We start from the raw sequence: 14,699 nt of genomic DNA, 5'->3' as shown, positions 1-14,699 counted from the left end.
TTCCTTCTCTAGGAACCTGGGCCAGGTGTGTGACCTGCTTCACTCAGTAGTAGGGCAGAAGTGATGCTGTGTGACTTCCAAGATAGGTCTTAAAAAAAAGGTTCAGTTTTTGCCTGGCTTCTCTTTTGGGGACACTTGCTGTGGGGAAAGCCATGCTGTGAAGCCCAGCTAGCTCGGGCAGGGGGAGCACATGGCAAGGCCCGCAAGGAGCCATTCTGAGGCCCCAGTCAGCAGCCTCCCGGGAGGGGCGAGTGAGTGGCCGGGCAGGTGACTCTGGTGTTCCACTTTTCTCGCTTCCCAGCTGAGGCGTGCTGTGCCCGGTCCAGCAGAGCCCCAGCCTGCAGAGCCTGTGAACGTGGCGACTGGGGGTTAGGCCACTCCACGCTGGGGTGACTTATTACGAAGCCTACTTACTGCAGTCCTTAGTGTTTCCATTCATCGATATTAGACATGACATTTTATTACATGCTGGGTGTAGAAAGCTTAAGAAATTACTGTTTTTGAAAAAATGATTAACCTTAGAAAAAAATTTTAATAACAGCTTTTTGGAGATAATTTGCATAACATAAACTCTACCCTGTTATAGTGCACAGTTCAGTAGTTTTTAGTATATTCCCAGTTGTTCATCCAGAACAATTTTTATCACCTCAAAATGATAATCAGACTCTTAATATAATTTATTCAACAGACAAGGACAAATGAAAGATTAGGATTCCTATGCATTACGTTAAACTGTGGTGCTGGGTGTCTAGGACCCAGTAGGCACTCAGGCCCGTGTTCGCTGATACATGAACTCAAATGGAAGCGGAAGATGATAACCTGGCAGGTTGAATTGGGTTTGGCTGCAGCGCTTGGAGCATCTGTTATGTGCACGGGAGTTCACCCTGGGTGTTTGGTGAGAGGTGGGCCTTGAACTGGGTTTTCATGGCAGGGGAGTAAGGAAAGCGTTTGAGGGACAGAGACTGTGCTACAGTGGGAAGGACATCTCTGGCTGGGTCCCTGTCAGAGGAGAATGGAGCACAGGGTGTTTGCTGGGCAGGGGCAGGTTCAGACCACGCTCCTCCCCCACTGTGCGTACCGCACGCACGCGCGCGCTCCTGCCTGCCCTCCCGTGGGTGTGCGCTCTTCCCTTCCGTGCGTGCACATGCAAAAGCTGACCTCCTGGGCGGAAGGAAGCCGAGGCGTGGCCCAAAGAGGAAAGGGCTGCCGACAGCCTAGACCAGGGGTCAGCACACTTTTTCTGTAGTGGGCCAGATGGTAAATGTTTTAGTCTTTGTGGGCCAGTCCTGGGTCTCTGCTGTTGTAGGACATACGTAAACCAGTGAGCATGGCTGTGTTCCAGCAAAACTAATTACAAGACGGTGGACCCAAGTTTGCCTGCCTCTGGCCTACACGGATCCATCTGATCCCCCTGCCTGGTCAGTGGTCCTGGCGCAGACGTGGCTTGTGCCTCCCGTCTCCTGCTCAGGCTTCGAGGCCGTCGGGACAGCTAGTTCTCGGCCCCTGGCTGCTGCCCCGGCATGGAGAGCTTCAGCAGGGCAGCCCGCACCCCCCTCAGCGTTGGACCTCTGACTCGGTACATACACAGCAGGAACTCAGCAGCGTCCGAAGCCCCTGAAAAGTGATAGGGCTGTCGCGGGTTTGGGGAGGGGGGGAGGTGGTGAGCCAAGAGGACAGAAGGAGTAAAGCCAGTGGGTAGGTCCAGTAGTTTCTGGACCCCATTGCTTAGAGGCATGTGGTAGAATGTGGGGAAATCTGGAACGGTTTGGCCCTGCATGAAGAGCCCAGGACCCAAGGCATCATTCCACTTATGTGAGATTAAATTACCTTTCAAGAGAGCTGCATCAGGAGCCTTAGAAGTAACCTTTCAGGTGGAGAACATTCCTGCTTTCAAATCTTGGGAAACACTGTGGGTTTTTTTAATGAGGAATCATGTAACCTAGGTGCCTTACCTAAGAGCCTAATAATCAGATCTCTAAAGCAAGCGCCTTAGTAAACAACAAGGTGCTCAGTTCCCCAGGTAGTTTAGAGGAGATAAAGCCCCAGAGGAAAAAGCCGACACACTCTCGAACTGTTGACCCCTGTTCACATCCAGACGAGGAGTAGCCGCTCATTTATGGTACGTGCATCGGGCACTGGTGTTGGAAGCCTGTGATCGACTAACAATGAATTCAACAGTATAATCTCATTTAAATTGTTCTTTGGCTTAGAAGAGTAAAAATTACTTCAATTGAAGAAAGAAAGTATCTTGACTTGCCAAAAAAATGATATTCAATTAAAAATGACAAAATTTCACAGCCCTGCATATGTTACAAAATGGCATTTCACAGGCAAATTCATTAATTGGGGTTATTTTGCAAGGGTTTTCAGACCCTCAGATCGGAGGAAGCCCCCCTGTCACGTGCTTCCCTTGCGGCTTGTGCTGGACCGTAGGACATCTGCGTAACGAGGTGACTTCTGTCTTCTGAGTGACCACTTTTGTCCCTGAATGCACAGCTCACAGAGACAGGGTTAGGATGCAGCTTGGGTTTGCCGCACCGTGAAGACACACCTCCTTGATACTCTCGATGATGGAAGACATGGATTGTGAAATGTTGAAACCTCAAGAAATTATTTCGTTCAGTCCCTCCCTGCCAGCCCTCTGTTTCCCTGAAACCCACCCCAGAGGGGAACGTCTGAGCCCTGGCCTCTGGGCTCCTGTCCAGCCTCCCGGGGTGACCTTCATCCTCCAACGCCAGCCATGGGTCTTGTTGCCCAGAGTATAGGAATCTTTCTTAGCTTGGAACCTTAAGTCCAAACCCACAAGAAGAGTGCTCCCTTTTTTATTCTGCCTGGGGTTTTCAGAGCGTCTAATAACGCTGGACAGTTTTGTCATTCATCATCGTGAGTAGTGTGGCTTGTTACAACTTGCAGCTACAGGTCTTGGAGAGCAAATTCATTTTCTACATTCAGATTTGCTCATCTAAAAATTCTGTTTATAATATTAATTTAGGACAAGGCTTCTGTTATGAGTTGTGGAAAAACAGCTCCTGTATCCCCTTTAATAAAGATATTTTTGAAATGTAATTTAATGCGTGTAAGTGAATTACTGTTCAGGTTTTAGTTTGTTGCTTGGAAAGAAGTGTGAGAAGAAAAGCATCTTTTTTATCTTTTCTTCTTGTTTTTTGGCCGCACCTCACGGCTTGTGGGATCTTAGTTCCCCAACCAGGGATTGAACCCGGGCCCTCGGCAATGAGAGCGCGGGGTCCTAACCACTGGACCACCAGGGAATTCCTGAGATGTATCTCTTTTTATTTTTATTTCTTTAAATATTTTTTATTTTTGGCTGCGTTGGGTCTTCATTGCTGCATGCGGGCTTTTCTCTAGTTGCGGCGAGTGGGGGCTACTCTTCGTTGTGGTGTGGGGGCTTCTCGTAGCAGTGGCTTATCTTGCTGCAGAGCACGGGCTATAGGCGCGCGGGCTTCAGTAGTTGTGGCTCACGGGCTTAGTTGCTCCGCGGCATGTGGGATCTTCCTGGACCAGGGCACGAACCCGTGTCCCCTGCGTTGGTAGGTGGATTCTTAACCACTGCACCACCAGGGGAGTCCGAAAAGTATCTTTTTAACAAACACATTTTCTAAGCTCTGGCCAGCAACCCACTCATTCAATTAATATTTATCAAGCACTAATATTTATCAGTATAGTATTTTATTATATTTGTATATATATTTACATCCTTGTGCTAAATATATGTTAGTGTGTTTATGTATACGTTATACACTTACTATATACCTAAATGTATACACACTCATTATATATACATATGTATACACACTCATTAAAATCAAGCAGAAGTATAGCAAAAAGTTAGATACCGTAGAATTATATGGGATTTTTTCCCCCTCTAAAACCTATAGAATGAGCTATTGAGTTGATGTTCAGTATGAGCCAGTTTTTTGTTGTTTTTTTTTTTTGCAGTACGCGGGCCTCCCACTGTTGTGGCCTCTCCCGTTGCGGAACACAGGCTCCTGACGCGCAGGCTCGGCGGCCACGGCTCACGGGCCCAGCCGCTCTGCGGCATGTGGGATCTTCCCGGACCAGGGCACGAACCCATGTCCCTTGCATCGGCAGGCGGACTCTCAACCACTGTGCCACCAGGGAAGCCCCCTGAGCCACTTTTTAATCTGAGAATTTCAGAAATAGTCAATTCCTACCGATCCTTCAGCTTATGCCTTAGACACTCTCTCCTCAGGGAGGCCTTCCCTGCACCCACGCGGGGTGTGGCTGGCGCATTCGTCACGTGCTTCCCGTGCACGCACACCCACCCACAGTTACTTGTGTCCCTCCCCCAGGCGGCAGCTCTGGGCGGCAGGGCCCTGCCCTCCTTGTCCCCTGCTCCTGGCACGGTGCCTGCGCCACCGCGGCTCTAGGCTGCATGCTGGGTTCCCAGTGAGACTGGGCACCAGAGTTTCCCTCTGAGGGGGTTGTCGTGCTCTGCATTAACCTTTCCTTTGTGGGGCAGTCTTGGAAGTTTTCAAGTGTTTTCTCATTCAACCAAGAAATCTTTCTTCCATGACTAACTTCCTATTTTTTCAAATGATTGAATACTTCTATTTTCTTCCTCCTCCAAGGAGTTGGAAACTACTAAGAACAGATGACTTTGTATGGGTCCTTCCTTCTTCTGCTCTTCCCTCAGGTTCTTATTCATGTAAGTGGACGAATATATTGTAGGGATAGCAGATTCAAATGGACCCTTCTAATATAAGGATAGAGATTTTTGAGGAGAATGAGGAAGTTTTGAGAAACTAGTAAAACCTGCCCTGGTGCTGTGGATTCTTTATAGGAAATTCTCTTTCGTTTTCCTCAAGACAGGTGCTGGACTGTGAGAAGGGACCTACCCTTCAAAAATATTTATCAGGCACTTACGGCCCCTGGGGTCAGACAAGCCTAGCTTTTGTCCCAGCTGCCCCGGACCACCTGGGACTCAGCCGGGTGCTGTGTGCGGGGTGTGGTGCCGGGCGCTGCGGAGCCCCAGCACGAAGGCGCTCGCTCCCTGCGCTTCGTCAGGGAGCCAACTTGCTGGGTCTGACCCAACTTGCTGGGTCTGTGCTGACGTCGCTTAGCAGCACTACTTTAACCTACAAATAAAGATTTATTTTCATATTATTCCGATAGAAGATTTTATTAATGTAGGCACTTTATTTGTATAAAAGGTGTTGACAGAATATTTTGTGTTCAAAATATTGATTAATTTTGGGGGAAACCTAAGGGATTTGATGTTGCATAACAAATCTCTATTTGAATAAACTGCAGTGAACCATAACTATATTAAGCCAAAGCCAGCACTGCAGAATAGAGTTTATTTGAAAGAACAATTAGATGAAAATTTCAAGGTGACCTGGAAAGGTTTCATGCTTCTGTATAACTCTTAAGTTAATATGATCAGTCAGATGCCACATAGGAAACTTTGTACTGGTGGGTCCAGCAATCTTAGCAGCAGGGGTCACATTTGATTAGGAAGTAGATTTATTCTAGACGGTTTATGTAGCATGAAGAATATTAAATTCAAAGAGATCACAGTGATAGTTAAGATATCACTGGATATCTTAAATTTTCAACTTGACTCTGTCAAAATATTTCTGACATTTTGTATTTTAAGACTGAAGTAAGTATGCAGTGGTAATGGATGTTTGGTCATGATTTCAGGTGAGTAAGACTTCAGAGAAACCTATCACAAGGCCAGAAACGAAACTAAACTCACCATTGCCTTGTAGTTACAAACCATGGCGTGTTTTACCCAAGGGTAGTTTTAACTCTATTACCCGGTAGCGTGGGGTAGTCACTTCATTCTTAAGTAGCTCCTTGCCTCCTCCTTGTTCAAATCCATTTGGATAATGCTTTTCAAAAGTAAGCAGAATAATTCTGGTCAATTCTCATATTAAAGTGGCTAGAAACTAAGCAAATGATTATTTAAATGATGTGAGAAAATTCATTTTAGCCTAGCCAAGGTCTCAGTAACCTTCCCTGAAGTCTGAAATGGCCTTACTTGGTTCAGCTAAAGGTGCTTTTTTTTTGGTGCATCTGGTTGTGAGTGTCATTTGTTAGTCCTGAGGGAATACATCAACCCAGGGATGTCAATGCTGAAATTCAAAGCAATGAAAAAAGATGCTTGGTTTAAAAAAAAGGACAAATGCATCTGTTAGGCATTACCGATGTCTTGGGAATTTTGAGGTGTGTATTTTGCTTATTGCTAAGGTATTAGGTGATTGCCCAGGATGTGAGCTTACAGGTGTCAGAGCCATCGTGAACAAGCTACCACGGAGGCAGTGCTGGTCCGTGAGACCTGGGTTTCAGTCCTGGTGACTCTGACTTTGGACAAGTTGCTGAATGTCATTATTTTAGTTCCTCAAGAGACCAGGGAGGAATTTGGACTACTGGATAACATTTTTTTTTTAAATGGCCTTTATTATGTTGAGGTAGGTTCCCTCTGTACCCACTTTCTGGAGAGTTTTTATCATAAATGGGTGTTGAATTTTGTGAAAAGCTTTTTCTGCATCTATTGAGATGACCATATGGTTTTTATTCTTCAATTTGTTAATATGGTGTGTCACATTGATTGATTTACACATATTGAAGAATCCTTGCATTCCTGGATAAATCCCACTTGATCATGGTGTATGATCCTTTTAATGTGTTGTTGGATTCTGTTTGTTAGTATTTTGTTGAGGATTTTTGCATCTATATTCATCAGTGATATTGGTCTGTAATTTTTTTTTTTTTTTTGTAATATCTTCATCTGGTTTTGGTATCAGGGTGATGGTGGCCTCATAGAATGAGTTTGGGAGTATTCCTTCCTCTGCAATTTTTTGGAAGAGTTTGAGAAGGATGGGTGTTAGCTCTTCTCTAAATGTTTGATGGAATTCACCTGTGAAGCCATCTGGTCCTGGACTTTTGTTTGTTGGAAGATTTTTAATCAGTTTCAATTTCATTACTTGTGATTGGTCTGTTCATATTTTCTATTTCTTCCTGGTTCAGTCTTGGAAAGTTATACCTTTCTAAGAATTTGTCCATTGCTTCATTACTTGTGATTGGACTGTTCATATTTTCTATTTCTTCCTTGTTCAGTCTTGGAAAGTTATACCTTTCTAAGAATTTGTCCATTGCTTCCACATTGTCCATTTTATTGGCATAGAGTTGCTTGTAGTAGTCTCTTAGGATGCTTTGTATTTCTGCGGTGTCTGTTGTAACTTCTCCTTTTTCATTTCTAATTCTATTGATTTGAGTCTTCTCCCTTTTTTTCTGGCTGATGGTTTATCAATTTTATCTTGTCAAAGAACCGGCTTTCAGTTTTATTGATCTTTGCTATTGTTTTCTTTGTTTCTGTTTCATTTATTTCTGCTCTGATCTTTATGATTTCTTTCCTTCTGTTAACTTTGGGTTTTATTTGTTCTTCTTTCTCTAGTTCCTTTAGGTGTAAGGTTAGATTGTTTACTTGAGATTTTTCTTGTTTCTTGAGGTAGGCTTGTATAGCTATAAAGTTCCCTCTTAGAACTGCTTTTGTTGCATCCCACAGGTTTTGGATCGTCGCATTTTCATAGTCATTTGTCTCTGGGTATTTTTTGATTTCTTCTTTGCTTTCTTCAGTGATCTCTTGGTTATTTAGTAACGTATTGTTTAGCCTCCATGTGTTTGTGTTTTTTACGTTTTTTTCCCCTGTAATTCATTTCTAATTTCATAGCCTTGTGGTCAGAAAAGATGCTTGATATGATTTCAGTGTTCTTAAATTTACTGTGGCTTGATTTGTGACCCAAGATGTGATCTATCCTGGAGAATGTTCTGTGCGCACTTGAGAAGAAAGTGTAATCTGCTGTTTTTGGATGGAATGTCCTATAAATATCAGTTAAATCTATCTGGTCTGTTGTGTCACTTAAAGCTTCTGTTTCCTTATTTATTTTCATTTTGGATGATCTGTCCATTGGTGTAAGTGAGGTGTTAAAGTCCCCCACTATTATTGTGTTACTGTTGATTTCCTCTTTTATAGCTGTTAGCAGTTGCCTTATGTATTGAGGTGCTCCTATGTTGGGTGCATATATATTTATAATTGTTATATCTTCTTCTTGGATTGATCCCTTGATCATTATGTAGTGTCCTTCCTTGTCTCTTGTAACATTCTTTATTTTAAAGTCTATTTTATATGATATGAGTATTGCTACTCCAGCTTTCTTTTGATTTCCGTTGGCATGGAATATCTTTCTCCATCCCCTCACTTTCAGTCTGTATGTGTCCCTAGGTCTGAAGTGGGTGTCTTGTAGACAGCATATATATGGGTCTTGTTTTTGTATCCATTCAGCGAGCCTGTGTCTTTTGGTTGGAGCATTTAATGCATTCACGTTTAAGGTAGTTATCGATATGTATGTTCCTATGACCATTTTCGTAATTGTTTTGGGTTTGTTTTTGTAGGTCCTTTTCTTCTCTTGTGTTTCCCACTTAGAGAAGTTCCTTTAGCGTTTGTTGTAGAACTGGTTTGGTGGTGCTGAATTGTCTTAGCTTTTGCTTGTCTGTAAAGCTTTTGATTTCTCCATCGAATCTGGATGAGATCCTTGCCGGGTAGAGTAATCTTGGTTGTAGGTTCTTCCCTTTCATCACTTTAAGTTTATCATGCCACTCCCTTCTGGCTTGTAGAGTTTCTGCTGAGAAATCAGCTGTTAACCTTATGGGAGTTCCCTTGTATGTTATTTGTCGTTTTTCCCTTGCTGCTTTCAATAATTTTTCTTTGTCTTTAATTTTTGCCAGTTTGATTGCTGTGTGTCTCGGCATGTTTCTCCTTGAAATGTTTCTCCTTGAAATGTTTCTCCCATATCCTGTATGGGACTCTCTGCACTTCCTGGACTTGGGTAGCTATTTCCTTTCCCATGTTAGGGAAGTTTTCAACTGTAATCTCTTCAAATATTCTCTCAGGTCCTTTCTCTCTTCTCCTTCTGGGACCCCTAAAATGTGAATGTTATTGCCTTTAATGTTGTCCCAGAGGTCTCTTAGGCTGTCTTCATTTCTTTTCATCCTTTTTTCTTTATTCTGTTCCGCAGCAGTGAATTCCACCATTCTGTCTTCCAGGTCACTTATCCATTCTTCTGCCTCACTTATTCTGCTATTGATTCCTTCTAGTGTAGTTTTCGTTTCAGTTATTGTATTGTTCCTCTCTGTTTGTTTGTCTTTAATTCTTCTAGGTCTTTGTTAAACATTTCTTGCATCTTCTCGATCTTTGCCTCCATTCTTTTTCCAAGGTCCTGGATCATCTTCACTATCATTATTCTGAATTCTTTTTCTGGAAGGTTGCCTATCTCCACTTCATTTAGTTGTCTTTCTGTAGTCCAATCTGGTTCCTTCATCTGGTACATAGCCCTCTGCCTTTTCATCTTGTCTTTCTACGAACGTGGTTTTTGTTCCGCAGACTGCAGGATTGTAGTTCTTCTTGCTTCTGCTGTCTCCTGGATAACATTTTAAAGATAATTTGAGTGTGCAAATGGCAAATCCGATTTTGCAGCATAAATCTGTATTGATTCCCACGACATCCTGAGTCAGTGAGCACACCTCTGTGGGTGCAGTCTATCTGGTAAGAGACACGGTTGTTAAGCACATGGGTTCCAGGGGCACACTGATCCCCGACTTGCTAATGTGTAATGTTGTGAAGTTGCTGGATCTTTGTGTTTCAATTTTCTCATCTCTGCAATGCAGTGGAAAAAGGAGAAAGGTATTTGTAGAGTTGTGAGGAATAAATGAATAACTACAAGGTTAAATTAATACTAACTAATAAAAACTGTGGCTAACGTGTATTGAGTGCTTCCTGTGTGACAGGCACCTTCTGAGTGCTGAGGGCACAAACCTGACGGAGACACGGCTGTGTCTTCAGGAGGCTCACAGTCAGGTGGGAGGGAGGAGGAAGCAAGGCTGGTACAGGCTTGTGCGTGTTGTGATGGGCATCCTCCTCGTACAGTACAGACCAGGGTTTGAGGAGGGTCACTCTCCCTGGGAAGGGAAGGTTCACAGAAATATGCGAGTTTAAGTCCACTTTAATTAAAAGGAGTTTAATTCCCCAACAAGCAAGTGCTTGCCGTGTGTGCCTGGCACCTCGTTAAGTGCTAAGGGTTAGTGTGAATAGAAGATTTCAAGGCACGTGAATGTAGTCTTGGGGATGAAGTGTCTGACAGGACAGTGGAGGGGGTGGGAGAGAAGGAGCATGAACACAGGAGGAGAAAGGGCACCGGTGGAGCAGAGCTTGCAAGCCCACCCTGGTGTTGAGGGAGGCTGGCTCTCGGCAGAGGAGGGCCTGCTGAGCCACGCTGGGGGAGGTAGGCTCACGCCCAGGGCCGGGTCAGAAGGACAGAGTGGGGAGGGAAGTGTGTGAGGGTGCTTCGTGAATTTCAGCGTGTTGGATTGTTAAATGAATTTGAGTTTCATGAGTTCTGGACTATTTCTTCATCAAAATTATAACTTTTAACCATGGCTTGTCTGTGGCTGCTTTCATACTAAGTATGTAAATGAATGGCCATTGACGTGTTCCAATAAAACTTTATTTGTAAAAATAGTAGCAAGTTGGATTTGGTCCTCAGGCCATAGTTTACCAGTCCTGGTCTAGAGACAGTTTCTACATTACAGGACAGGGAGAGCAAAACCAGAGTCCACTAGCCTTACTGAAGTAGCAAAACAGAGATCAGAGTTTGGAGAGCACAAGGCAGCTAGAATTTGAGGGGCAAAGTATACGGGGTAGGGAGCTACCTAGAGAACTCCAGAGATCTGCAGAAGGACCTCCTGAGATTTGGGCCGAGTGCTGATCTACGCGTCCATCAGAGCAAACACCTCAAAGCCAGGAAAAGAAGCACCAGAAAGGAGTGGACTCAACACTTTTTGGACATCACACAGAGCTGAGATAGTTTGTGTTCGCACCACCCAGGGTTGTATCAGTTAGGTCCTTTTAAAGCTTGTTTTTTAATCTTGTGAGGGTGGGTTCAGAGCAGCTTTTTCATTTAGGGCATCAGGTAGATTCCTCAGAGGGGTATCACCTTAGTAATGGGACTGAATCAGCCCTGGACTAAAAGACTGCTGCAGACCTGCCCTAACTGATTCCAGGTACCTTAACTGCATTCCCAGAACAAAGCCCCAACTATATTTAAAAGGATATGATAAAATCCAGCACCCAGCAATGTAAAAATGTTTGTGTCCAGCATCTAATAAAAATTACCAGGCATGCAAAGAAGCAAGAAAATATGATATTAACCAGGAGGAAAATCAATCAGTAGAAACCCAGAAATAACAGAGATGATGAAATTAGCAGACAGGGGCATTAAAATAACTATTATAAATAAGTTGTACATATTCATGGGGAGAATGAGCATAATGAGTGAGTGATATGAAAAAGACTGAACTAGGACTTCTAGAGATGAAAAATATAATAGAGAAGTGAAAAATACAATAGATTAACAGCAAATTGGCTGTACAGAAGAAAAGATCAGTGAACTTCAAGGCACAGCAATAGAGGACTTCCCTGGTGGTACAGTGGTTCTAAGAATCCTTCTGCCAACGCAGGGGACACGGGTTTGATCCCTGGTCCGAGAAGACCCCATGTGCTGCAGAGCAGCTAAGCCCGTGCACCACAACTACTGAGCCTGCGCTCTAGAGCCCACAAGCCACAACTACTGAAGCCCATGCGCCTAGAGCCCGTTCTCCGCAACAAGAGAAGCCACCGCAATGAGAAGCCCGCGCGCAGCAACGAAGACCCAACGCGGCCAAAAGTAAATAAATAAATAAGGTAAATAAATTTATTTTTTAAAAAAAGACATAGCAGTAGAAACTATCCAAAATATGGTACAAAGAATAAAGAAGATTGAACAAAGTAACAGAGCATTAGTGACCTGTGAGAGAAAATCAGCTGTTTCAAGATATGTGTAACTGGAGTTCTAGAAGAAGAGGAGAGAATGGAAATGGTATTTGAAGAAATAGTGGCTGAAAAATGTCCAGATTTTTTGAAGACTGCAAACCATGATGCTCACAAACCCCGAATAGAGCAAACAGGGAAAATCATACCAAGGTGCCACGTGATCCAATTGCTGAAAAACCAGTGATGAAGAGAAAAAAATCTTAAAAAGCAGCAAGAAGAAAAGAGGACATGTTACAGAGGAACCAAATTAACGTGAGAAGACTTCTGGCCAGAACTTGTGTAAGTCAGGAGACAACAGTGCTGTTTTTAAAGCAGTGAAAGGAAGAAACCTGTTAATTTAGAATTCTGTACCCAGTGAAAATATCTTTCAGAAATGAAAGTGAAGTCAAAACTTCTAGGCCAAGAAATGCTGACAGAATTTATTGCCAGCAGAACTACAACTACAAGAAATTTTAAAGGAAGCTCAAGTAGAAGCAGTATGATACCAGATGGAAATTTTTACACAAAGGAATGAAAAGAACCAAAAATGGTCAATAATTGGCAGATATTCACGCTTTTAATCTTTTTAAAATTGATTATTTAAAGCAAAAATAACAATGTATTTTGGGATTTATAATACTTGTAGAGGTAAGTAAATAACAATAGCACAAAGGTTGGGAGGGGAGAAATGGAAGTACAGTATTACTGTGTCTCAAGTGGTATAATATTATTTGAAGGTAAGCTGTGATGAGTTGAAGATGTATAATATATCTAAATCTCTCATCAGTGGGGAAAAAAGAAACATTAATTGCCAGTATCAGGGATGTAAAAGGACATTATTACAGATCCTACAGACGTTAAATGGGCAATAAGGAATATTGTGAAGAATTTTATGCCAATAAATTTGACAACCTAAATAAAATGAACAAACTCCTTGAAAAACATAAACCACCAAAGCTCACTCAAGAACCAATGTATAGCATAACTATATATTTATTGAAGAATTTGTAGTTAAAATCCTTACCTCAAAGAAATCTTCAGGCGCAGATAGCTTCACTGGTAAGTATTAAACACTTAAAGAAGAGAGAATACTGAATCTGACAAAAACTTTTTCAGAAAATAGAAGAGAAGTGAATGCTTCCTGTCTCATTCTGTAAGGCCAGCCTTATCCTGAAAGCAAAACCAGACAGAGACATTATAATAAAGGAAAAACCACAAGCAGTATTTGTGATACACACAGCATCCTCCATAAATTTTAGCGAATAGAATCCGCTAGGCTGCATGTAACAAGGATGGTACACAATGATCAGAGTTATCTCAAGAATGAAAGATGGGCTTACCATTGGAAAATCAATCAATGTAATCCACCACAGTAACAGATCAAAAGAAGAAAAACGAGAGTGAAACACGGAGATGGGAATGTGGAAAACACAAAGGGAAGACCGGAGACTGGAAACAGTGAGCTCTGGCACATGTATAATTGGTTCTGAGGAGAGAGGATGGTGCAGAAGCAGTATTCGAAGGGATAATGGCTGAAAATTTTCCACAGATTCTGAAAGAAGCCAAACCACAGATCCAAGATGCTCAACAAATGACTGGCAGGACAGGCAAGAAGAAATCCGCCCAGACACATAGTGAAACACAGGATTACCCATAAAGGAGCAGTAATAGACTTCTCAACACAGGCAGTGAAAGCCAAAAAGACTCGGGGTAACAGCTTCAGTACACTAGAAGAAAGAATCCTGTACCTTTTTTAGAAAAATGAATGAATATTGTGTAAAACAATAATGACAGAAAGGTATACACATGCATACACACACAACAGTAGAATATAAGTTGGAAAGATGGTGAATGGAGTTAATATTTTGAGGCCCTTGCTGTCCAAGGGAAGGGTAAATATATTGATTAACATTGGACTTTGGTAAGAACCCGTACATTATAATTTCTAAAGCAATTACTAAAAGAATAGAAACAATGTGTAATTTCCAGATTACTGGGGAGTGGGGACTAGAATGATAACAAGTAATCCAAAAGGAGCAAATAGAAGCCCCTGGTAAAATAACAGAATTAAACCTAAATGTGAGTAGTTGCTTCCAGTGTAAATAGCTAAGTGTTCCAATTAAAAGACAAGGGTATCAAGTAAGATGTTTTAAAAATCCAACTGTATACTGTTCATAAGAGACCCACCTAAAACATGAGGATTAAGAGATGTTGAAAGAAAAATGATGAAAAAAATAAACTATGCAAACACTAGCCAAAAGCAAGATTGTATAGTGTCAGAAAAAATACAGTTTAAGGCAAAAAAAACAGTACTAGAGATGAGTGTCATTTCACTAAATAGAGTTGGCAACTAGTTCCTATAACAAAACATTCAGTAGTTTATTATAAGCAAATTCGTTTCTTACACAAAGTCCAGTACCGACAGTCCTGTTTGGCAGATTGCTTTCCAGATGGTCATCTGGGGATTCAGCTGCTTCTGCCTGTGACTCTGCCATCTCTTAGGACTTGGAATACTCTGCAGGAGCCTCTGCGTTCGGGGGAGTATGGACACTCACACCAGTATGCACGGGCTAGGCCTGAGGGTGGGGTACATTGCGATCACGTTCTGTTAGGGGGAGCCCAGGTCGTATAACCAAACCTTGGTAAGAACCAAACTGCAGGGGAGGCTGGGAAATAACAATCTAGCTTTGTGCCCAGGAAGTAGAAGAAGGAAGTTCGGTCAACCTGTCGTCTCTGTCACGGTTTGTAATGGTAAAAGGTTCAATTCAAAAGAGAGTCATCATAATTCTCAATGTGGAGAAGCCTAATA

At 42.5% G+C, this 14,699-nt stretch overlaps 1 protein-coding gene across 4 annotated transcripts in view; it reads left to right on the top strand.

Moving 5' to 3' along the window:
• The window catches only part of TRAF3 (TNF receptor associated factor 3), a 116,374-nt gene that overhangs the window by 42,874 nt on the left and 58,801 nt on the right, over positions 1-14,699 (top strand). The gene's annotated exons all lie outside the window — the stretch shown is intronic.

Source organism: Delphinus delphis, chromosome 2, assembly GCF_949987515.2.
Source record: "Delphinus delphis chromosome 2, mDelDel1.2, whole genome shotgun sequence".
NCBI classification, from domain to species: domain Eukaryota; kingdom Metazoa; phylum Chordata; class Mammalia; order Artiodactyla; family Delphinidae; genus Delphinus; species Delphinus delphis.
This window is presented reverse-complemented; position numbering and strand designations above follow the sequence as displayed.